The sequence below is a fragment of the Pan troglodytes genome, chromosome 9 (genome assembly GCF_028858775.2).
Source record: "Pan troglodytes isolate AG18354 chromosome 9, NHGRI_mPanTro3-v2.0_pri, whole genome shotgun sequence".
In the NCBI taxonomy this organism is placed as follows: Eukaryota; Metazoa; Chordata; class Mammalia; order Primates; family Hominidae; genus Pan; species Pan troglodytes.
The window spans coordinates 29,761,359-29,788,486 of NC_072407.2; the positions used below are offsets into that span (position 1 = coordinate 29,761,359).

Genomic DNA, 27,128 nt, shown 5'->3' on the forward strand with positions numbered 1-27,128 from the left:
TTAGGCCTCTAGCCCATAATTATACCATAAGATACATAGCTCTAGGAATTTTATTAATCTAGTTTCTATCAGAAACTAGACTGCTTTGAATATAAACACCAAACATTTTTTGTCTAGTTAATGCTATATAAAATTTGAATTTTCTTTTAAAATTAGAAATGAAAGCTAATACAAAATAGAACTCTATCTGTGCTCCTCATTTTCTTTTTTTGTAGTACTTTTTTTCCCTGGTATTTTTAAATTTTAGAAAACATAATTTTAACAATGAATATTTATCTCACCATTAGACAATCTTATGATACGTAAATTACTAACAGAAGATTTAAATATTAGTTTAATCATTTGCATAATTTTTTACAGCCTTGTATTAAATTACTATCATAAATGACTATAGTTCAGCTAATAAACAGCATTAACTATGACTTTCAAAGTTAACTCTATAATAAATTGGCTTCATTTTGTAATTAATGAAAACAAAATATTATGGTAGCTAAGATATTAGTTGATAATAATTAAGGAAGCTTCAAGCTACAAAGAACAGAATAGGACTCATTAAGCTAGACAAATTTGGGTAGAATCTTGTATTTTAATTTCACAAGGTTTTAAATTGTTCCTCATCTTCACTTTTTCACACAAAATGATGGTTTGTGGTAAGTTTTTTTGGTTTGAGTAGGTTTTGCTTTTTAAAAATAATATTTAAAAATAATATTGCAAGAAATCCTGGCAAAATAATCTTAGCAAGGACTCATATAGATCTTAGTAAAATAGGCAAATAAACAAATATTAACAAATAAATAATTTATAATGTTATTAAAGCTGATAATATAAATGAAGCAATATAGTTTTTAAAAAATAAGGTGACATAGAAATTGTAATTTTTTTGGCATATTAGATAATTAACACTGCAGCTTTCTTTGGGGCTGCAAGATTCCTTTTTTTTTTCTTTTTTTTTTTGAGATGATGGAGGCTTTCTCTGTCACCCAGGCTGGAGTGTGGTGGTGCCATCTTGGCTCACTGTAACCTCCGCCTCCTGGGTTCAAGCAATTCTCCTGCCTCAGCCTCCCGAGTAGCTGAGATTATAGGTGTGCACCAGCATGCCCGGTTAATTTTTGTAATTTTAGTAGAGACAGGGTTTCATCATGTTGGCCATGCTGGTTTTGAACTCCTGACCTCAGGTGATCTGCCTGCCTCACCCTCCCAAAGAGCTGGGATTGCAGGTGTGAGCCACTGCGCCCGGCCTCCAAGCTTCTTTTGACCTAACTTGGAATGCTCATAATGTCACTTCCAGTGTATCCAATATCAAAAGAATTTACTAAAGCAGGTGAAAATGCAAGGAGAGGAAAGATAAATTTTATCTCTTTGTAGGGGGTAATGTCTAATAATTTTCTGGCATCTTCAATCTGTCATAATTATGAAAAACAATAACTTTTGCATTGAGTAATATAGCTTGTTTAAGTATGTCTCAAAGCATTCCTACTCTGATGTATTTTGAAAGTAACCTAGCATTTCTGAGGAGAGGAATCAATCAGGGAGAAAGCCTTGATGTCAGTGAAAGTAATAGAGAGCAGGAACGATCACAAAATCTTGGCACAAACTATTCAATGCTGCCTAGAAACTTAGCCTTTGAAGGGAACAGGCACAAAGAAGTGACAAATGGCCACACTTACAAATATCAATCTAGTCTTGAATGGGAAGATGCGAAAAGGCAAGGCAGTCAGGGGCTCACATGCCAGGCTGTTTATATTCTTATTCTCCTCAGAATACATTAGATTGGAACACAATGGCTGGACATACTCTTTTCCAAGTTTTATGAATCTTGTGTTGGAATGGGAAAGAGTTTATATTGAGTCTGGAAGAAGGCATATGTCACTGTGTTTGGCAAGGGTAAGCTACCCCAACTTTCACATGTATCAATTACAGATGGGTGTGGCCATATTTAAAAACTATTGGTAAACTGGGTATCCTAATGAGAGGTGACAATGTGCTGGTGGACATCGCTCGCTCTCAGCACCTCCTCGGCCTTGGCATCTACTCTGGCCATGCTTGAGGAGCCCTTCAGCCCACCGCTGCACTGTGGGAGCCCCTCTCTGGGTTAGCCAAGGCTGCAGCCAGCTCCCTCTGCTTGTGGGGAGGTGTGGAGGGACAGGCATGGGCAGGAACCGGGGCTGTGCATGGTGCTTGCAGGCCAGTGTGAGTTCCGGGTGGGCGTGGGCTAGGCGGGCCCCGCACTCAGAGCACCCAGCTGGCACTGCTGGCCATGGGTAGTGAGGGCTTAGCACCCAGGCCAGCAGCTGCAGAGGGGCCACCGGGTCCCCCAGCACTGCCAGCCTGCCCACACCATGCTCGAATTCTCGCCGGGCCTCAGCCGCCTCCCTGTGGGGCAGGGCTTGGGACCTGCAGCCCACCATGCCCGAGCCCCCACTGCAGTGGCCTCCCGCACTCCCCCTGCTCTGCAGCACCTGGTCCTGTCAACCACCCAAGGGCTGAGGAGTGCAGGTGCATGGCGTGGGACTGGCAGGCAGCTCCGCCTGTGGCCCTGGTGCGGCATCCACTAGGCAAAGCCAGCTGGGCTCCTGAGTTGGGTGAGGACTTGGAGAACCTTTATGTCTAGCTGGAGGATTGTATATGCACCAATCAGCACTCTGTGTCTACCTTGGAGTTCGTGGATGCACCAATCAGCACTCTGTATCTAGCTAATCTGGTCAGGACTTGGAGAACCTTTATGTCTAGCTCAAGGTTTGTAAACACAACAATCATTGCTCTGTGTCTAGGTAATCTAGTGGGGATTTGGAGAATTTTATGTCTAGCTAGAGGACTGTAAATACACCAATCAGCATTCTGTGTCTAGCTCAAGGTTTGTAAATGCACCTATCAGCACCCTGTCAAAATGGACCAATCAGCTCTCTATAAAATGGACCAATCAGCTCTCTGGAAAAATGGGCCAATCAACAGGATGTGGGTGGGGTTAGAAAAGGGAATAAAAGCAGACTGCCTGAGCCAGCAGCAGCAACAGGCTCGGGTCCCCTTCCTCACTGTGGAAGCTTTCTTCTTTTGCTCTTTGCAATAAATCTTGCTGCTGCTCACTGTTTGTGTCTGCACTGCCTTTATGAGCTGTAACACTCACCGCGAAGGTCTGCAGCTTCACTACTGAGGCCAGTGAGACCACAAACCCACCAGAAGGCAGAAACTCTGAACACATCCAAACATCAGAAGGAACAAACGCCGGACACACCATCTTTGAGAACTGTAACACTCACCTCAAGGGTCCACAGCTTCAATCTTGAAGTCAGTGAGGTCAAGAACCCACCAATTTCTTACACACTAAGAGGCTATAGCTTCTTTTAGCCAATGAGTTCATGAGTAAGTTAAGGATGGCGTACCTAGATTGCCTTTAGCCAGGATACCTAACTAATAATTTTGAGTAAATTCTTCAAAGAATAACTGAACAACCACTTTACTTTATATTGTGCTTACCGCTGCTCTCCAAAGATACAAAGATGAAATTTGAGAAAGCGTGTAGAATAGACCTGATATATAGGATAGCATAGGTGTTAACTCAGTGAGAGCTGTTGCCTTGAAATATCTATGAAAAGTCACTAATTTTAGGTATCGAAGCCAATCAATCTCTTCAGATAGACACCTATCTTCTATTACAGAGAGGCTTTTCTGTACCATGTAGATCAATATCAAACATAAAAAGAATTCTAGTTTTACACTAGAGGCTGAGTGTTATTAATAATAATTTAGACATTATATTTTTAACATTATAGACATTTTCTATTTTATATTACGTATATATTCATTTGGTACCTCTTTGCCCACTCTGGGCAGACCCTGAATTTAATTTTTTCTTCATGGTGTCAAATTTTGAACATAAAAAGGGATTTAAAAAAAGAAATATGTGGTGACTCCAGGGTTATTTCACATCTTCATTCCATTAGAAAAAATTCAATAGTTCCTGTAAAAGCTCTTCTATTACCATGAAAAATCTAGAGCTAAATATGCATATCAAAGCTGCTAAAAAATATATCAAAGTAAAAAATACAGTAATAAATAATTACTATAAAAGTTATTTTTTTCTCAGAAGATGGGTGATTTCTGCATTTCCAACTGAGGTACCTGGCTCATCTCTTTGGGACTGGTTAGAGAGTGGGTTCAGCCCATGGAGGGTGAGCAGAAGCAGGGTGGGGCATTGCCTCACCCAGGAAGTGCAAGGGGTCGCAGAACTCCCTCCCCTAGCCAAGGGAAGCCTTGAGGGACTATGCCATGAGGAACTGTGCACTCTGGCCCAGATCCTACACTTTTCCCATGATCTTCACAACCCTCAGACCAGGAGATTCCCTCGGGTGCCTATGCCACTGGGGCCCTGGGTTTCAAGCACAAAACTGGGTGGCCATTTTGGCAGACACCAAACTAGCTGCAGGAGCTTTTTTCATACCCCAGTGGTGCCTGGAATGCTGGTGAGTCAGAACCATTCACTCCCCTGGAAAGAGGGCCTGAAGCCAGGGAGCCAAGTGGTCTGGCTCAGCAGTTACCACCCCCATGGAGCCCAGCAAGCTAAGATACACTGGCTTGAAATTCTTGATGCCAGCACAGCAGTCTGAAGTCAACCTGGGTTGCTTGAGCTTGGTGAGGCAAAGGGTGTCTGCCATTACTGAGGCTTGAGTAGGCAGTTTTCCCTTCACAGTGTAAACAAAGCCTCAGTGAAGTTCTAACTGGGCAGAGCCCACCACAGCTCTGCAAAGCCACCGTAGCCAGACTGCCTCTCTAGATTCCTCCTCTCTGGGCAGGGGGGTCTCTGAAAGAAAGGGAGCAGCCCCAGTTAGGAGCTTATAGATAAAACTCTTATCTCCCTGGGACAGAGCACCTGGGGGAAGGGGCAGCTGTGGACACGGCTTCAGCAGACTGAAACATTCCTGCCTGCTGGCTCTGAAGAGAGCAGCACACTTCCCAGCACAGTGTTTGAGCTCTACTAAGGGACAGACTGCCTGCTCATGTGGGTCTCTGACCCCCATGGCTCTGGAATGGGAGATAGCTCCCAGCAGTGGTTGACAGACATCTCATACATGAGAGCTCCAGCTGGCATCTCATGGGTGTTCCTCTGGGTTGAAACTTCCAGAGGAAGGAACAGGCAGCAATCTTTGCTGTTCTGCAGCCTCCACTGGTGATATCCAGGCAAATAGGGTCTGGAGTGGACCTCCAGCAAACTCCAGCAGACTTGCAGCAGAGGGTCGTGACTGTTAGCAGGGAAACTAACAAACAGAAAGGAATAGCATCAACATCAACCGAAAGGACATCCATACAGAAACCCCATCCGAAGGTCACCAACATCAAAGACCAAAAGTAGATGGATCCATGAAGATGAGGAAAAAACAGGGCAAAAAGGCTGAAAATTCTAAAAACCAGAATGCGTCTTCTCCTCCAAAGGATCACAACTCCTCACCAGCAAGGGAACAATGAGTTTGAAGAATTGGCAAAAGTAGGCTTCAGAAGGTGGGTAATAACAAACTCCTTTGAGCTAAAAAAAAAAAAGCGTGTTCTAACCCAATGCAAAAAGCTAAGAACCTTGAAAAAAGATTAGAGGAATTGCTAACTAGAATAAACAGTTTAGAGAAGAACATAAATGACCTGATGGGGCTAAAAACACAGCACAGGAACTTCGTGAAGCATACACAAGTATCAATAGCCGAATCAATCAAGCAAAAGAAAGGATATCAGGGATTGAAGATCACCTTAATGAAATAGAGCATGAAGACAAGATTAGAGAAAAAAGAATGAAAAGGAACCAACAAAGCCTCGAAGAATTATAGGACTTTGTGAAAAGAGCAAACCTACGTTTGATTGGTGTACCTGAAATTGATGGGGAGAATAGAACCCAGTTGGAAAACACTCTTCAGGATACTATCCAGGAGAACTTTCTCAACACAGCAAGACAGGCCAACATTCAAATTAAGGAAATACAGAGTACACCACAAAGATACTCCTTGAGAAGAGCAACCCCAAGACTCATAATCATCAGAAGTTGAAATGAAGGAAAAAATATTAAGGGCAGCCAGAGAGAAAGGTCGCATTACCCACAAAGGGAAGCCCATCAGACTAACTGGATCTTTCTGCAGAAACCCTACAAGCCAGAAAAGAGTGGGGGCCAATATTCAACATTCTTAAATAAATTTTCTACCCAGAATTTCATATCCAGCCAAACTAAGTTTCATAACTGAAGGAGAAATAAATTCCTTTACAGAGAAACAAATGCTGAGAGATTTTGTCACCACTAGGCCTGCCTCACAAGAGTTCCTGAAGGAAGCACTAAATATGGAACGGAAAAACGTGTACCAGCCACTGCAAAAACATACCAACTTGTAAAGACCATCGACACTATGAAGAAACTGCATCAACTGACAGGCAAAATAAACAGCTAGCATCATAATCACAGGATCAAATTCACAGATAACATTATCCTTAAATATAAATGGGCTAAATGCTCCAATTAAAAGACACAGACTGGCAGATTGTATAAAGAGTCAAGACCCATCAGTATGCTGTATTCAGGAGACCTATCTCACGTGGAAAGACACACATAGGCTCAACATAAAGGGATGGAGGAAGATTTACCAAGCAAATGGAAAAAAATAAAAAAACAGAGGTTGCAATCCTATTCTCTGATAAAACAGACTTTAAACCAAGAAAAGATCAGAAAAGACAAACGAGGACATTACATAATGGTAAAGAGATCAAAGCAACAAGAGGAGCTAACTATCTTAAATATATATGCACCCAATAAAAGAGCACCCAGATTTATAAAGCAAGTTCTTAGAGACCTACAAAGATACTTAGACTCACACACAATAATAGTGGGAGACTTTAAAACCCCACTGTCAATATTAGACACATCAATGAGACAGAAAAAATGGATATTCAGGACTTGAACTCAGTTCTGGACCAAGTGGACCTAATAGACATCTACAGAACTGTCCACCACAAGTCAACAGAATATACATTCTTCTCAGCACCACATCGCACTTATTCTAAAATTAACGACATAATTGGAAGTAAAACACTCCTCAGCAAATGCAAAAGAACACAAATCATAACAAACAGTCTCTCAGACCACAGTGCAATCAAATTAGAATTTAGGATTAAGAAACTCACTCAAAACTGCACAACTACATGGAACCTGAACAACGTGCTCCTGAATGACTACTGGGTAAATCATGAAATTAAGGCAGAAATAAATAAGTTATTTGAAACCAATGAGAACAAAGACACAAGATACCAGAATCTCTGGGACACAACTAAAGCAGTGTTTAGAGGGAAATTTATAGCACTAAATCCCCACAGGAGAAAGCAGGAAAGATCTAAAATCAACACACTAGCATCAAAATTAAAAGAACTAGAGAAGCAACAGCAAACAAATTCAAAAGCTAGCAGAAGACAAGAAATAACTATGATCAGAGCAGAATTGAAGGAGATAGAGACATAAAAAAACTTTCAAAAAATCAATGAATCCAGGAGCTGGTTTTTTGAAAAGATTAACAAAATAGATAGACTGCTAGCCAGACTAATAAAGAAGAAAAGAGAGAAGAATCAAATTGACACAATTTAAAAAACGATAAAAGGGATATCACCAATAAACCCACAGAAATACAAACTACCATCAGAGAATACTACAAATACCTCTTTGCAAATAAACTAGAAAACCTAGAAGAAATGGATAAATTACTGGACTCATATACCCTCCCAAGACTAAACCAGGAAGAAGTTGAATCCCTGAATAGACCAATAACAAGTTCTGAAATTGAGGCAGTAATTCATGGCCTACCAATAAAAAAAAAAAAAAAAGCCCAGGACCAGACAGATTCACAGCCAAATTCTACCAGAGGTACAAAGAGGAGCTGGTACCATTCCTTCTGAAACTATTCCAAACAATAGAAAAAGGGAGACTCCACTTTTACTCATTTTATGAGGCCAGCATCATCCTGATACAAAAACCTGGCAGAGACACAACAAAAATAGAAAATTTCAGGTCAATATCCCTTATGAACATCCATGCAAAAATCCTCAATAAAATACTGGCAAACCGAATCCAGCAGCACATAAAAAGCTTATCCACCACGATCAAGTAGGCTTCATCACTGGGATGCAAGGCTGGTTCAACATGTGCAAATCAATAAACATAATCCATCACATAAACAGAACCAATGACAAAAATCACATGATTTTCTCAATAGCTGCAGAAAAGGCCTTTGATAAAATTCAATATCCTTTCATTCTAAAAACTCTCAATAAACTAGTTACTGATGGAACATATCTCAAAATAATACAAGCTATTTATGACAAACCCACAGCCAATATCATACTGAATGTGCAAAACCTGGAAGCATTCCTATTGAAAACAGGCACAAGACAAGGATGCCCTCTCTCAACACTTCTATTCAATATTGTATTGGAAGTTCCAGCCAAGTCAGTCAGGCAAGAGAAAGAAATAAAGTGTATTCAAATAGGAAGAGAAGAAGACAAATTGTCTCTGTTTGCAGATGAAGTGATTGTATATATAGAAAACCCCATTGTCTCAGCCCAAAGTGTCCTTAAGCTGATAAGCAACTTCAGTAAAGTCTCAGGATACAGAATCAATGAGCAAAAGTCACAAGCTTTCCTATAAACCAATAATAGACAGAGAGCCAAATTATGAGTGAAATCTGATTCACAATTGCTACAAAGAAAATAAAATACCTAGGAATACAACTTACAGGGAATGTGAAGGACCTCTTCAAAGAGAACTACAAACCACTGCTCAAGGAAATAAAAGAGGATACAAACAAATGGAAAAACATTCCATGCTCATGGATAGGAAGAATCAATATTGTGAAAATGGCCATTCTGCCAAAAGTAATTTATAGATTCAATGCTATCCCCATCAAGCTACCCATGACTTTCTTCACAGAATTAGAAAAAACTACGTTAATTTCATATGGAACCAAAAAAGAGCCCATATAGCCAAGACAGTTCTAAGCAAAAATAACAAAGCTGGAAGCATCATGCCACCTGACTTCAAATTATACTGTAAGGCTACAGTAACCAAAACAGCATGGCAATTGTACCAAAACAGATGTATAGACCATTGGAAAACAAAAGAGACCTCAGAATAATGCCACAAATCTACAACCATCTGATCTTTGACAAACCTGACAAAAACAAGCAATGAGGAAAGTATTCCCTATTTAATAAATGGTATTGGGAAAACTGGCTAGCCATAAGCAGAAAACTGAAACTGGACCCCTTCCTTATACCTTATACAAAAATTAACTCGAGATGGATTAAAGACTTAAATGTAAGACCTAAAACCATAAAAACCCTAGAAGAAAACCTAGCCAATATCATTCAAGATATAGACATGGGAAAAGACTTCATGACTAAAACACCAAAAGCAATGGCAACAAATGCCAAACTTGACAAATAGGGCCTAATTAAACTAAAGAGCTTCTGCACAGCAAAAGAAACTATCATGAGAGTGAACAGGCAACCTACAGATGGGAGAACTTTTTTGCAATCTACCCATCTGACAAAGGGCTAATATCCAGAATCCACAAGGAACTTAAACAAATTTACCAGAAAAAAACAAACAACCCCATCCAAAAGTAGGTGAAGGATATGAACAGACACTTCCCAAAAGAAGACATTTATGTGGCTAACAAACATAGGAAACAAAAACTCATCATCACTCATCATTAGAGAAATTCACACCAAAACCATAATGAGATACCATCTCACACCAGTTAGAATGGCAATCATTAAGAAGCCAGGAAACAACAGATGCTGGAGAGGATGTGGAGAAATAAGAATGCTTTTACACTGTTGGTGGGAGAGTAAATTAGTTCAACCATTGTGGAAGACAGTGTGGCAATTCCTCAAGGATTTAGAACCAGAAATACCATTTGACCCAATAATCCCATTACTAGGTATGTACCCAAAGGATTATAAATCATTCTACTACAAAGACACATGCACACATATGTTTACTGCGGCACTCTTCACAATAGCAAAGACTTGGAACCAACCCAAATGCCCATCAATGAAAGACTGGATAAAGAAAACATGGCACATATACACCACGGAATACTATGCAGTCATAAAAAAGAATAACTTCATGTCCTTTGCAGAGCCACATATGAAGCTGGAAACCATCATTCTCAGCAAACTAACACAGGAACAGAAAACCAAACACTGCATGTTTTCACTGATAAGTGGTAGTTGAACAATGAGAACACATGGACACAAGGAGGGTAACATCACACAGCAGGGCCTGTCAGGGGGTGAGGGGATAGGGGAGGGATAGCATTAGGAGAAATACCTAATGTAGGTGATGGGTTGATGGGTGCAGCAAACCACCATGGAATGTGTATACCTATGTAACAAACCTGCACGTTCCGCATATGTATACCAAAACTTAAAGTATAATGATAATAAAAAAAGAAAAGTTCAATTGCCTAGTATGTAACTGAATCCAGTAACTAATGAATAAATAAATAAAAATGATGTGTCCATGCAATGAAATATTATTCAGTTAAAAGAAGAAATTAAGTCCTGAACATGTTACAACATTATAAAAAATTATGGTAAGTTAAAAAAGCCAGACATGAAAGACAATATATTATAATGTTATTTGTATAAAACATCCAGAATAGGCAAACCCATAGAAAAAGAAAGTAGATTAGGGGTTGCCAGGAGATGGGGATAAGGGAGAAATGACAAGGCAAGGAGTTTCTTTTGGAATGGTGGAAATGTCCTATAATTAGACAGTGGTGATGATTATACAGCATTGCAAATATTCTATAAGCCAATTAATCGTACACTTTCTAATAGTTAAAATAATGAAGTTTATATTATGCAAATTTTATGTTAATAAAAATTTGTTTTTAAAAATTAAAGGATGTGACATCAAATATCCGGTGCCTAGGTCACAAATATCCTCTTCTATGACCATGGTTGATATCACTAACATCTACCAACAGTCTATCCTTCTAAGTCTGAGAGTGCTTCAGAGGGTTTTCAACACAATTCTCCAAGTAGCTCAAAAAATCAATTCAAGAATGTGTACTGCTACTTAGTTATTATCCTTGGTGTTGTTTATCTCTAGAATTTCTTTCAACCATACAATATCCTTACAGCATGAAGTCATATTGGGATTTCAAGGCCCATATAAGTATGCAGTAACTATTTAACTACAATCACTATTATATCAACCAAGACAATACAAGGTAGCGGAGGAACTCCTCAATTATAGAATTTCCAGTGTACCATAAAATGTTCAGGGCTATGCTAGAAATTAGTAGGCCAAAGACCTGAGAACCTGGAACAGAGAGTTGGGGAGGGTAGGTACAAGTCCAGAGGCTGGAGAGCCTGGAATTCTAATGTCCAAGGACAATAGAAGAAGGCTGACCTAGTTTTTTGGTTTTTAATTGTTTGTTTTGTGTGTGTGTGGGGAGAGGGGGGGAAGAGAGTGAGTGAGAGAGAGAGACAGATTAGTCTTTCCTCAGTCTTTTTATTGGATCTAGGTCCCCAGACAATTGGATAGTGCGGACCCACACTAAGGGTGGATCTTCCCCATTCATTCCACCAACTCACATGCCCATCTCCTCTGGAAACACCTTCACAGGCACACCTAGAAATAATGCTTTACCAGATGTCTAGGTAGCCCTTAATCCAGTCAAGTGGATGCCCAAAATTAACTGTCACTCTAGCACATTTTTCTGCCATCTACACACATTTTTCTGTTACCTGTGTTTTTTCATCTATTATGTTATTTGCTTGTATCCTCAGTGTGTTTAAGAGACAACGCATGAAATAACCACAGAACAATATAAACTGAAAATTATTGTAAAGACAAAGTACTTCAAAAAGACTTCTTGAGATTTCACAAAGGAAGGACATTAGCATTTAGAAAATGTTCTGTGATCATCATAGCTGAATCATGGTGCTTTGTATTATTGCATCCTTCATTTACCTTCTAATTGAATTATTAAGCCAAAGTCAGAGCCACCCAGTGCTGCTATGGAATCCAAGTGTTCTCATTTGCCCATTTTTGTATGGAAAACCATTGAATTGCATGACATTTAGGTGAATTCAGATAAAGCCTTTATTGTTAAAGACAACAATGGGTGCAAATATTTAAGTGCATAAACAAGGTGGGATCTGATGCATAAAAGCTAAGAAGACAGTGTTACCGTTCAAAAATATTTTCATGATAACTTAGGGACATTATACAGCTCTGGAAAGCAAGACCACTTGGCTAAGAAGAATAAAGGCTATTCTTCCTCTCACAGTTTTTCTCCTGTGTGTTAGAAGCTAAGATCATTTTTAATCTATCAAAATAGCACTCACAATATTTGTGTGAAATCTGTATTTCTCAGAAGAAAGTATTTTAATTTCTTTCATGTTGAGCACATACAACGTATGCACCAGTGTTTCTGGCTACTGGGGCTACTACTATAAATGCTATTAAGATATTAACTAACTTCAAGGAATTTAACAGGTGTGTGTGTTTGTGATGGGATGTGGTAGTGCAGTATGCTCATAACTAACCATAGGGCAAAGCATAAAGTTTCATGTTATTTTATCTCCAGGTTGATTGTGCCAGCTACTTAGTCCAAGGAAAACATTTTTCCTCTTAAAAACAAATAGTATGCAGAGTTTGCCGCAACTTATGATAATATATCTAAATAAAATCCTCTTCTTTGTTAATGCAAAATAGCCAACTTGAAATAGACTTTTTTTTGTGTGGTAGAGACAAAAGTGAGTAGTCTGCACTAGTGAATGTAGCTTGGTAGTAGGCGATGGTTGCTGATTTTCCTCCTGAAGGTTCATAGCCTTGTTACTATCACTAATGCAAACAAACCTGTGACTCATTAAATGCCAGTGTTTGCCTCTTAAAACTTTATCATGTCTCATCTTCCTTAAGCTCTTTATAACTCATATTTTAAACTTATGACATTTTGCCCATTACAACATTGTTCATTAATCTGAGTTGCTTCTTCAGTTTTTTCCACTAAAAATTTTGTTTGCATTGGTTTAGATTATAAACAGTACAGAAATGCAACTGGTCTGACAAATGATGAATTCTTCAGGCACTGAAATAAGATTTCATACACTTGGCTAGATAGGATGAGTTAATTTTTCTTTTTTATTTTTATACAATGAGACTGAGAGAAAGGAATCAACCCTTCTCCTCAAATCTTTTTCAGTAACCCTGGGACTTCTGTAATATTGGATCATACTGATAAACCTAATTTCTGACAAATTCTTCCTCATCCAATTCATGGTGAGCAAAAATAAATATTGAAGCAGAAATATTTATTTATAGTAACTTTCAAATGACTTCCTATGCTGGTCTCTAAAATCATTGGCCAAGGGAAAGCTGTAGGATGATGTTATGTTATAGAGGTGATAAATTGACTTTACTATCCTTAAGCTGGGGCTTCTATTTTTCTTTCCTGTCCTTTCTACCAAGCTAAATTGTAATGACTTTCAGGACCACTCAATTTCTAGCTTTACAGGGAGCTACTTCTGATTATTTTATTTTTCATCCAAAGTAATGCGATTTAAAGCTTGCTTTGACTCTTGAGGCAGATAGATCTGGACTGAAACCTTGACTTTATCTGTCTCCAACTATGTAAACTTGGCAAGTTGATTAACATCTATGTTATCAGTTTCCTCACATGAACAGTGAGAATTATTTCAACATATTTCTCATAAAGCTGTTAAGAGACTTACATGTAAAGGACATAGGACTGTGTATAGTACATTTTAAATACTCTCCAGTTACTATATTCATCATCATCATTATACCACAATGCTTAACTCTACCTATATCACATCCACCACACTCTGGGCCTTTCTGCTATTATTTAATTATTCATACATTTGTGCTACATGTCTTAAGCTACTTTTTAGCATCCTTTAAGTCAGGAAATAAATTATTGTATGTGTTTGTTACAGGGAGGGTATAAGTGATTGGACAATAAATTGGATCAGGAATCTGGTCACTATGAAAAGAAGTCTCAGTGAAACTACAAGTTATTCTATAATGGGAGAGAGAGGAAGGGAAGGGAAGGGGAAAACATGAAGGAAGGAAGGAAAAGAGAGAGGATGGAGGGAGAGAGGAAGAAAGCACAGGCACATATACTTACATATATACAACAAAAAGAAGTGGTGACCACACACTTTGCATTTATTTTCCTTGGCAAAACAGATTGTTTCATGACTACTGAGCTGGAGATGTCAGAATATGTGAGCACATTGTGCCATCTGAATAAATAAATAAATAAATAAAATCTAGTATACACGTCGCAGAAGTAGACAGGAAAAGCAAACTTGAAATTCGCATTGTGTCAAGGTTACTATTGCAGGCATCAGGGTAATTAGAACTTTTTCTTTGTCTCAGACCAAGATAGTCAGAACATTAACATTTCCATTATCTCAGCCCTAGTCACAATAATTAATAATTTGTGACTGTAGAAAGGGATTTTACTGTGTTTATACATCTAATGAATTTATGCTAATAGGTCATATGTATAAATATAATGGTGTGATAAGATTACCAGTTTGTTAATTAAGTCATTACCAATGAAATCCTGAGTGTAGAGAGAGTGGTGTGTGTGTGTGTGTGTGTGTGTGTGTGTGTGTTGGAGAGTCAGTACTGAAACCAACACTGAACTTTACCATGATATCAATACATGAAAAATTCATATTTTGTGTTCTCATTTTCTTTCTCTTAAAATAAGCAGTCTCTAGGAGAAAAAACTCTAAAGGAGGCTCAGATTAAATTGCTCATATATTTTCCTTTCAATTTTGTGCCTGTATTGAAACAACTCATTTCTTCAGTGGGATGACAGTCTGTTTTTTCAGCCCAGAAGGCACTGCAATTTTTCAGGGGAAAAATTACGTCTTGATCTTAGAGACCACTGCTGGGGATTTTTCTTTGTATCTCTCACATCTTTTTCTGAAGGACTTTTTAAGATGTCATAATTATTATCTGATTAGGCAGTACTTGCTCTTTAGCCCAAAGGAAAGCTATTCACTACTCCACCATGCAACTGAGAGCCTTTACTGTGAACTTCGCACTGTTTTAGGAGCTGAGATACATCAAGGAACAAAGAAGATAAAGATCCCAGTATTAATTGAGCTTATATTCTAGCAGGAAGGGGCGGAGACACACAGGAAACAATAAACATGATAAATAAACTATAGTGTATAGTAGAGTTAATAAATGTTATGGAAAAAGAAAAGTAGAACAAGTTGAAGGGGAGGAATGAGTTGTAACTTTAAAGGGATAGTCAGAGAAGGGCCTCTTTTAGAAACTTAAAGTGGAGCTCAGACATGAAGAACAGCAGAGGGTGAGTCATGTGGGTATCTGAGCAAGAACATTCCTTGCCAAAGGGTGGGGGTGGGGAATCGGAGTAAAGGCATAAAAACAAAGCATATCTAGTATATTTATAAAACAGCAAAGAAAATGCTGTTTCTGGAACAGATTTTAAAAGAGGGGAATTAATAGAAAATGTGGACAGAAGGGTGAGTGTGGTTCTATGTAACTTTTGTAGGCATTTTAGTGACTTTGACAATGTATCTATGCCAGGTCCATGTTGATTACATTTCTCAATTTTAATGGTGAACTCTAACCCAAGCTAAGAATGAGTCTGAGTATAAATGGGTAATCAACTGGATGGCTAAATAGAGAGGGGGAAATTTTTAGAAGAAAAAAACAGTTTTATTTTTTCTTCTGCATTGTTGATTCACCTTTTTTCCTCTCTTGTGGACTGTGCTTCAGGGAGATGTTTTTTTTAGTGGATTAGGTGGATTCAGATTATATCACAAGAGAATGAAAGCATGCTGTTTTCTGCTAATGTTTGCTTAGAGGAAAAGAGGTCTTAGAAAAGTTACCAAAGAGGATTTCTGTTGTTTCTAAATGATTTCCATCACAACTAACTAAACAGCCTCATATGCATTTGAGACAAATGAAGGGAGAAAGCATAATTTTGCCATCATAGTATATCCTATCACAACCTTCAGAATAAAGATAGATAAAGGATCCTGGATTTTTATCTTAGCAGATATTCCTAGCTCCATGCCAACCTTAATAGGAAACTGCTGCATAGATTAATTTTATACCAATCTAACCTCTATAAGATGTAATCATGTTGTTTCTGTCTTAGGTTTGTGTTATAAGGATTGAGATAATGTCTGTTGCAAGACTAGCATGAGCTATTCAAGATGCCTAGCAAGTAATAGCTGCTCACCAATGACAAGGGAGGCTATTATTTTGTTGCTACTTTCCCTTAGAAGGCATATCCAGATTCTACCTCCCAAACCTTTTTACTCTGTCTTTTTTGTTTCGCAGCTCCTCATTCTGAACACCAGCATCATGCATCCTTTGCTCTGTTCTAGGCACAACAATCAAAAGTGCTAATTCCCAAACTGGACCGGACTTCAGCCAGAGTAAGAACAATACTGATCCTCACCTACCCACTCCCACCATAGTCCCACTAATGAAGCCCTTATTTTACTTCAGAGATAGTTATTTGAACAACTATTAAATCAATTTGGTACATTTAGACAACCATGCTAGAGGATGCAACTTAAACACTAGAGTGTCTTCCTTAGTGTCCATGTTTGTATCTTAATACATCGGTATTCTTCTAATTTACTTGAACAGAATATAAAAATTGCAGCAAATATGTATTTATTCATTTTTATTCAGCAATCACTTCATGATCATTTACCGGGAGCTAGATATTATCCTAGGTGTGGACATATATGAATGTACAAGTTAGACAAAGTCCCTGCTTTGTGAAGTTTCTTTCAGGGACTGAAATAAAGGTAATAACTAAGTAAACTAAAAATCATCGTTGATAGGTGCCATGAAAAAAATATGTTAGTAACTTCACAGATGCTGACTGGAGGTGGGAGATGATGGAATGGGCTCCTTAGATGGAGTGCTAAGGAGATCTCCTCATGCGTGCCCATTTCTTTGATTTGAAGAACTTAGCAGATCCAACCACAAAAAAAACAAAAACAAAAACAAAAAAAAACTGAGGTTAGAGTTTTTCAGAAAAAGGGAAGAGTAAGTAGAAGGCTTAAGATGGAAAACTCTTGTATACCTGAGAAAGAAATAGAATGTCAGTGTGGATGTCTTGGCAAGGAGCTACTTCAGAAAAGAGATAAAGGAAGAGAGGAAGGCAGAGCTTAGATCATGGAGCACACAGTGATATAATGTTTCACATGAGACACTTTATACAAATATCAAAAGGAAATTAAAATAGAAAAGATCCAGTAATCACACTCCTTGTTACCCCCAGGAGTTGAAAACGTGTTTACACAAATATCTGAACAAGGATGTTTATATTGCAGCAGCTTCATTCATAATTGCAGAAACTTGAATACAACCAAGATATCTCTCAGTAGGTGAATAGATAGATAAAGTGTGGTAAATCTAGACAAGGAAATATTATTTAGTACTAAAAAGAAAAGAGCTATCAAGCCATGAAAAGACATGAGGTAAACTTAAACGTATATTTAAGTGAAAAGCAGTCAATCTGAAAAGGCTGCATACCGTATGATTCCAACTATATGACATTCTGGAAAAGACAAACCTGCAGAGACAGGAAAAAGATGAGCACTTGTCAGGGGTTAATGGGGAGAGAGGCACGAATAAGCAGAGCATAGAATATTTAAACACAATGAATCTATCCTATATGATACCATAATAGCAGTTACATGTCACTAAATATTTGTCCAAACTCATGGAGAATACAGCAACAAGAGTGAACACTAATGTAAACCATGAAATTTGGATAAATTATGTGTCAGTGTAGGTTCATTAAGTGTAACAAATGTACTATATTTGGCCTTCTGTATCCATGGGTTCCACATCTGTTAATTCAACCAACTATAGATAGAAAATGTATATTTTAAATTGTATGTGTGTGCTGATCGTGTGAAGACTTTTTGCTTTGTCATTATTCTCTAAACAATATAGCATAATGACAATTTACATAGGATTCACATTATATTAGATATTATAAATAATCCAGAGATGATTTAAAGTATACATGAGCATATGCATAGGTTATATGCAAATATTATGCCATTTTGTATTAGGGACTTGATCATCTTTGGGTTTGGGTTTCCAAAAGAGGTCTTGGAACCAATTTTCCACAGATACAGAGGGATGACTGTACACTGGTCGGGAATGCTGATGATGGGAGAAAATATGCATATGTGGGGCCAGGGGGTATTAGAGAAATCTCTAAATGTTCCTCTCAATTTTGCTATGAATCTAAAACTGCTGTAAAAAATTAAGTATTTAATATAAAAATGAAAAAGAAATAAAAAGCAAAAGGAAGAAGCAATTATGCCATGAGACTAATAGCATTTCAATGTATATTCTCCCAGTATCTGTCTCTGAATATTTTTGTATTTCTCACTTCTCTGTTTCAAATTGTCTCTGTTTGCCACTTTCCTCATATGTACTTTGATGATCATAGGTTCCTCAATTTTCCTCCTTCTCATTCTAATGGTTCTATGCCTCTACATTTTGGATGTTCCTGAGACACAGAACTTCGTAACTCTCTTTCAGGATCCCTGAATTTAAAGCCCTAAATACAGAGTACTAGCCATGTGCCAGGCCTGAACTAAGTTGCTTGGGTTATAAAAATGTATCAGACACCACCACTGCTCTCAGAAGCCTGACATCTGGTTATCTATCTCTTTGTTTCGAGCATATTACTTTCCTTAGACTCTGTGCCAATTCTGGCATGAGTCCATGGCCTGATTTAAGCCAAGGTATAGGCTTAGATCATATTTAGATCAGTTCATTCAAGCTTTTAATATTATTGCCAGGATTTTGAGGGAGGGAATTCTAGACACCCAGATTGCATCCTCTCATGTTATTCAAATAAAATATTAATATACTTGTAATAAAATGTAGGTTGATTTAATCTCTCACTTATTTTAACAGTTAATTTTGGACTTTATACTAAGAGTATTTATTCTTCTTAGAAATAGTTATTTTAGGAGCAGAGAAGTAGAATTCAATGAGAAAAGATTGGAGGATCTTTCTCATATCAGATTTAAAATTTTAGAACTACATACCCTGCTTTCCATATACTGACAATTTTCATCTTACAGAAAGGGTATAGCATTCAACTTTCATTTATTTTGAAGGTTGTTCTCAGCCTCTGTCTATCCTCACTTTCAGCATTATTAGAACCGCCAAGTAATAAAAAGTGAAATGACAGGATCGTAAATTCTGAGATGTAGAAAGTCTTTTAAAGGTCGTATTGCCCTACATATTATGGAAGGGGTGAATAACTTCTATACCATATAAATTCAACAGTCAACTGAGTATTGGCAAAGAATTTGTGATCAGGTTTTACTCATAACTTGTGCTAGAAGTGAGGCCTTAGACAAATCACTTCTCTGAAGTACTGTTAAATTATTCTGAAGTGTGGTTCTTATCCCTATCTTGCCCATATACCACAATTACTATGACAATTAACTTTGTTGTAAAATTTCTGGATAATGCAATCTAACATAAAAAAATGAACAAACCGACTACGTAATTTGTAGTTAGTTATTTCAGCTATAAAAGGGTAGCACTCCCTCAATCTTAAAAATAATTTTTAAAAAATGTTTCTTAAGAGTCAGATTGCAAGATCTATATATAATTGGGCAAACAATAATGTAGTTTTTGTTTCTATAGATGTATGTATTCTGGACATTTTATATAAATGGATCATACAATATGTGGTCTTTGGGACTGGCTTATTTCACTTAACATCTTGTTTTCATGACTTAGCTTGGTTTAGCATGTGTCAGTACTTCATTTCTTTTTTATTGTCAAATAATATTACCATATTATATTTATTAATATATTAGCTGATGAGCATTTGGGGTTGTTTCTACTTTCTGGATCTTATGAATAATGCTGCTATGAATATCCAGGTATATAGCTTGCATGAGCATATGTTTTCACTTATCTTGCATGTATACTTATGAGTGTTTTCATTTATCTTGGACATATACCTAGGCATTGCTGGGACATATATAAATCTACATTTAATATTTGAAGACTTGCCAGACTGTTTCCTAAAACACCTGCAGCATTTTACATTCTCACCAGCAAAGTACGAAAAGCTTCCAATTTCTCTAAATCCTCACCAGCAATCAGTTTTTTATTTTAAATGCTATAGTTACAAAGAAAAGTTTTAGAATGAATTAATGCTGTGATTTTAATCACAAAGATTAATTTTGCAATAAAAATCCCTGATAATTATGATTATATGTGTGTGTTTGTATTTCAACTGAGAATTGAAGGTTGAGAACTTGGATTGAGACTATATTTGAAAGGTAAATTTCTTTCCATGGATATTATGAAGTCAAAGAATATGAATGTTTTAATTTTAGATATATAAAATTATTTTTTCCAATATATTGTCACAATTTGTAGTTCAACTAAGTCTTCCCAGACCCTTTTCTCTCCTCAGTAACATGAAAGAATACTTGTAAAAGTTGTGACTGGCTTTACTACTTAATTAGAGGTTCACCATTTAATACAGTGGCACATATTGAACAAGAAAATGTTTGTACTTTTTTTTTTAAAAAAAAGAAGAAAGTTAAAATTGTCAAATAGAATAAAGGCTTTTATTAAATTTAATAGGGGAAGAAGAGAAATTTTATTTCTCTTCCGTTGTAGATTCATAGATTAATCAGTGAAGAGAAATTTACTACCTGCTTTTATCTTTATTTCTGCACTTTGTTACCTATCTCCAACTGACACATTGCTCCAAGAATACTTTACATGGATTGAATAGCTATGCTGAGACATTTGTGTTTCCATAATGTAAGTGGATTTAAGGGTTATGTAATTATCCAAGAAACAGAGGAACAGTGATGGTAAATATAAAAATGCACACCTGAGGAATAAGAATAACCCAGTGTGGGCCTCCCTCTAATGTCTCTGGTTGTGGAACCTCAGCAAGTCTCTTCTCCTTCCATGTACTCAGTTTTTTCAGCTTTGATGAGAGAGGAGAGGTCTGCATAAATTCCTCCTGTTATTACTATGAATCTCACGCTGAGGAAAAGATTTTAGATACTATTAGACCTCTCAGCCATAAAGATCTGACTTGAGAATTCACCCTAGCTTTATTGCCACCAACTTCCAACATCAACATCTTTTAAATACAAATGAAATGGAGGAAAACACTGCATTTGACAGCATCGTTTTTCTTCTTAGGACTAGCTCCTTTACAAGATTTCCACTACAAAGCAGATTTTAATCCTGCCAATCCCTCAAGTGGCATTTTCTCAATATTTTATATGTTGAGGGAAAAAACCAGCACTTTAACAGCCATAGCACTGAAGATGATGGAGTTATGATTCAAACTCTTGGCTGTCTGACTTTGGTCCCTTGTAAAATTTTAGTGTATAGCAGGACAATTAAAATCCCATTCCACCAGTCTGCATTCTGCCTCAGAAATCAATCCAAACATTTCAGAACTTACATTTATTCATGTTAAGACTCTATCTTCCCCAGATATAAAAATGTATCCAAGTTGATGATTTGACAGATTTAGGGACAGAATAGTTATATCTAGCCACATTAGATGGATAGCAAAATTAGCTGAGACATTTCTATTCCATGTTGCTAAGGAGAATGAGTCAGCCTCAGTGGAGGAATCAGACTGTGAAGGATGTGTTTTCTCAGTCAGAGCAGGAAATGAAAACTTACGGAAGATTTTCTACTCATTCAGAGTATTCTTTCAGCTCTTACTTTCTGCTTTGTATTACAAGTGAGAAATAAGTATGTTTAATTATTACAAAATAATATTATAATGTGGGCTAGTTAACTTGTGGTAGTTTCTAACTCTTGTATCTTATTTATATTTCTAAGTATTGCAACTAGAGGGAAAATGGGATAAGGTAAATGAAGGGTCTATAATTTATTTAACAAATCAAAATCTCTTTCAGTCCTTCTTTTGCCAAAATCTTTCTCTCTCTCTTTTATGCCTCACCATTGTTTTGGCAATCTCTGGATTATCTTTTCCTGCAAACATTGCAATCAATTACATTTTAAATCCACTGTCTATGTTATTTGCAATACATACTCTGGAGAATTACAGTCTGTCTTAAAACGGGTATTGATGGGAAATGAACCTGCTTTGTTTTTTGCCTTTGCCTTTTAAATTCTAGTTTTTAAGCTTTATCCTTTCAATTCTATTCTGCCTTTTAAATATTTTAAGCCTTGTCAATAAAGCAGCTTTATGAAAAGAGTTTCTGGAATCATGGGAACATAGAAAGTGCTTTGGGAGTTTTTATTCCACCATTCCCAGAGATCTTTTACATATTTGACATTGTGTTATTATGTGTCATTAACTCAAATGGATGTAACAATGTTGCAAATAGAAATACCATGTGAACTCTTTTGTTTTTTTTTAAATTCTTACAAGCAGGTCATGATTAACAAATTTAGAGAAAATGACAAAATGTAACCTCCCACATTTGTTGCTAAAATATGAAAAATTGCATGCATGCAAAATGATCAGTTGACATAAGAAAGGCAGGTAGTAAATATACAAAAGTGAAAATACTCACCTTTGTTAAGTGATAATAATGTGTATAAATGTATATTTGAGATCAAATTATGCATATAAAGGTATATCAAGGAGCTGGTTTTTACACTAACACATTATTAAAAATTACAATTGTTGAAGCCATTGCTACCAAAACACAGTAAAATTGGAGCATGCCTATACTTTTTGCGTTGTAAGGTGGTATAGGCTTTTGAAAAAACAAGGCAATATGTACCAGTATTTCTAATTACTTCAAAATTTGTCACCAAGGGATTTATCCAACAATTATAGCAAAACACAAGCAGAAAACTTTATGTGCAGAAATGTTCAGTAGTATATAATTTAAAATTATGAAAAATTGAATTACATAACACTGAAATTTATGCATGTCACTACGTATCTGTTAAATTATAGTTACTATAAATATTTTTTAAATCCTGAAGAAAAGCCTTTTATAATGCTATGCAAAATCATAAATTTATGTTTGTATAATAGTTGCAATTTTACGTTTTTGTGTGCATATGTATTTTTTACATCTTATTTTTCTTTTCAGAAGAATGAGAATATTACCTCCTTCATAATCTTTTTCAAGGATTAAATGTGACAATGCAAATAAAGTGCTCAGTTCAGTGTCCATCTCCTAGTAATCCTTCTATGGATGCAGTCTATTATTTCTATTTGTTGTAAACTGACATGAGCCAATTTGAACCTCACCACCATGTGTTATTTTTGGAGATGGGGCAGACAGCCTCTAAAATGGTTTTTAGCGACCTCACCTTTTGATATCCATGTCCTTGTGTAATCCTCTTCTCCTGAGTGTGGGTTGTGCCTAGTGACTCATTTGTAACAAATAAAATTCTATAACAATGATGAAATATCTCTTTTGAGATTATGTTTAAAAAGACTATGATTTTCTCTTGCTTGTCCTTTCCTGTTCTTTCTCATTCTCTTCCTCTCACCTTCATGGATCTAGATATGTCACTGTGAGATTCCCTATGCAGAGGCCCATGTGGCAAGAAACTGATGTGTCCTTCCAACAACCAGGCCTGAGACCTCACAAGACCCAACTGGGTAAGCCTGGAAGTGGATCCTCCACTCATCAAGCCTTGAGATGATTTCAATCAACACCTTGATTGTAAACTTGGGAGACACTGTGATTCAAATTCAGATGTCACACCTGAATTCTTAAACTATAGAAACAATGAGATAAAAAAAAAAAAACTTGTATTAAGCTACGGAGCTTTGGAGTAATTTTCTAGGAAACAATAGATAGCTAATAGATTTCACTGGTTTTATAGAATTATGGTTTGAGGATTCTTAGACACTATCCCCATGTAAGGTAACATGTTTAAATGGAATAAAGTTTCAACTTAGATCTTGCCTAAAAACTTTCAATAGCAAGAAGACACAAACACACATACATATACACACACACACATGCACTCATACACAATAACTATATGGCCTTGTTGTTTAAATTTGATGAAATTTTAGATCTTAAACTCATGAGAACTCCACCAAAAACTTTGTGTGAAAGTAGTCTTGAGGCAGATGCAACAATTTGTAACAGACATCTCAGCTAATTTTATGGTCAAATTAGGTAATATCAATTCTCCAGTGCATTGCTGTGCATAGAACATCCTGAGGTGATCAAAATATATTATGGTATATCTTGTCTATCCAACACTGTAGCCACTAGGTACATGTGGCCTTTCAGTACTTGAGATGTAGCTAGTGTGATAGATATTAAATTGTATGTAGTTAATCTTAGTGAATTTACATTTAAATTGCTTCATGTGGCTAGCTTCTATCAAATTGGACTGCACAGCTCTAGTAGGTGGTGGGACAAAAGAACCACATCTGAGTTCTAGACTAAGAGCACCAAGGGGGAAACTGGCTGCTAAAACTAACTAGATTTTTACATTCTTAATGATGTCAGAGTACAGAGTACAATATTTCTAACAAATCCACAAATGTTAATATCATTTATTTCATCAATGAAAAAATATCTATCATCACTTATTGTAATTAGCACAGTCTAGTGAAAATTATATAACCATATTAAAGCACTTGTAGAACAATATCCCTGGAGAGTATATTGTTGATTGGCAAGGTTCCAAAATTAACTTCCCTAGATAGAGGAAAGAACTAAGACATGCAGGCATTGTACACTACTTATACTGAAGTTGCTTAAAGCACATTGCAGATAATACAATGAGTGTAATTAGTGTTATTATTTACAATTTTATTTCATGTAGAAGTAGAGAATTGATAATTACACAACAAAACCCTGGGCATTTGCAGTGAGAAGCATGGGAGACCTGATTTAATCACACATGAAATAATAGTGGCAATAACTTCTTCAGAGAATAAAATCATTTTGTAGAGATAATTCTGTTTAGATATGATCCTCCTGCTAAAAGGCAGCCTCTATTATCTCTCCAAGCTGCTGAGCCACAGAGGAGGTGGTCCAGATAGCTGTGACACGCATTCTTAAAGAAGAGCAGACTCTCCTCATCTTATGATTTATTGAATGTGCACAGTAGCTAGTAAGGACCACACTAGACAAGTCAATACACCCAGTGAAGATCTGGATTGATCTACTATATGCTGAGAGACAGATTTCTTTTAATTAATGCAGATGCTGCAGTGCCATTTCAATGTAAAATGATGTGAGAATTTGAAGATTAGTGGGTAACATAAAATTGTGATGAATTAGAAAAAAAAAAGATGCTGGTAACATCAGGTCTGTGCTATTTTCCTTTGTGATATCTGCACAATGGTCTTAGTTTTTACCTGGAGGGGAAGCACTAGATATTAATATGAAAACTTACTAAACCTTATATTTAAAATATGAGATCTTTCTCTATACTTACACATGCACACACATATGCACACATGCTTACATTACGATTATTGCATATGTATACGTGCCTATATATAACGTTATATGCACACATATGTTTATATACATATATAGCATCATTACATATGGTTTTATAATATATATTTGCATGTGTTCTAATTTTATATGGGGGCTTAGTTTCTCATTGTTTCAGTGACTTCATTTTACATTGGTCTTAATTATCTCTTTTGGTATTGGTAAATATATATTTAATCTGCTGCCTACAAAAGGCAGCAACATTATACATATTTGTCTGGGTTTCCTCATCTGTAAGTTGAGTGTAATAATGCCTACTTCATAAGGTTATTATTAGGATTATATATAATCCTATTATATATATAATAAATAATAATCCTGTTATATATATAATTATATATATATATATATATTAGGATATATATATAAATTGTTTGGCACAAAACAGTTGCTTTGTGAGGAATAGCCATATCATCATTTATTTCACTAAAGTAAAAAACATATAACGTTTGCAATAAACACATTGAATTTCCACTATGAATACTTTGTGTTAAAAATACACATTAGTTTATTGTTTATCATAACTGTGATGTCCAATTATAATTTATTAACAATCTCAACTTATTTTGATGATAGACTACTGAGAAATGTTATGGTATAATTTATTAAAGATGATCACCTTCAACTCTTACTAGTAAAATTTTAAATAATGACTTAAACATCTTAACCTAAATTTATTTGATTAGGAGGTAGTTAAGTAAAAATATTCAACATTCATATAAAAAGGAAATTATTTACATACAGATAAATGACTTTTTTCTGGTGTTACACTAAGGAATATGGGTACATTTAAAATAATTTTCAGCATTTTCTTGGGACAGATCTCCCAGACAGAGCAGGCAGAACACCATTTCTGCTGCCCCACAGCCCTCAAAGTTGTTACTCCCCGGCTCTGGAAGGTGCTCAGTGACTAGAGACTGGTGCGGACCCCCAGCACAGTGTAGCCACCCCCATGAAAACGTGGTGAGACTATTTCCCATGTGGGTTCACTTCTTATTGGGTGGGTCATCCTGGCCTGAGACTCCAGCACAACTACCCTGCCCCTGCCTGAACACCTCAGTCAGAGGCAGTTCTGAATTTCTGTTAGAAGGAACTTCAGAGACAAACCACAGCCCCTCTGCCTTTGCAACTGCAGGGCTATTTCCCTGACCAGCCTCAGGCTGGGGAAGGAACAAAAGGCCTGGTCATTACTCTAGTACCTCCAGCACACAGCAGCCATTATACAAAAAGAAGCCCAGTCTCCCTTCCCTGTGAGCTCCTATACCCCACTCATCACCAGGCAGGGCCCCCAAGATCAAGACAGCACAAGAGCCACCCCACCCCAAGCTGAGCATACCCACAGGTAGTGGCTCTGTGTTTCCCTTGGGAGGGGCTTCCAGAGGCAACTGACAGGCCCTCTAATACTGCAATGGCAGGGGTTTTGCCCCTGTAGCCTTTGGTCTGATGAAGAAACAAAGAACCTGAGGGCTTCATTTGTGCCTCCAGCACATCATAGCCACCATAGGGAGAGGAGCCTAGTGTCTCCTCCCTGGGAGCACTCAACACCCCACCTCTCATCCCACTGT

At 36.9% G+C, this 27,128-nt stretch overlaps 1 long non-coding RNA gene across 1 annotated transcript in view; it reads left to right on the forward strand.

Moving 5' to 3' along the window:
- LOC129136339 (uncharacterized) overlaps nt 1-23,830 on the forward strand; it is a 142,497-nt gene extending 118,667 nt beyond the window's left edge. The window contains exons 2-3 of the long non-coding RNA XR_010147517.1: nt 16,391-16,488; nt 23,596-23,830. This is a non-coding gene — a long non-coding RNA (uncharacterized LOC129136339). The remainder of the gene's footprint in view (nt 1-16,390; nt 16,489-23,595) is intronic.
- The last annotated feature ends 3,298 nt before the right edge of the window (nt 23,831-27,128 follow it).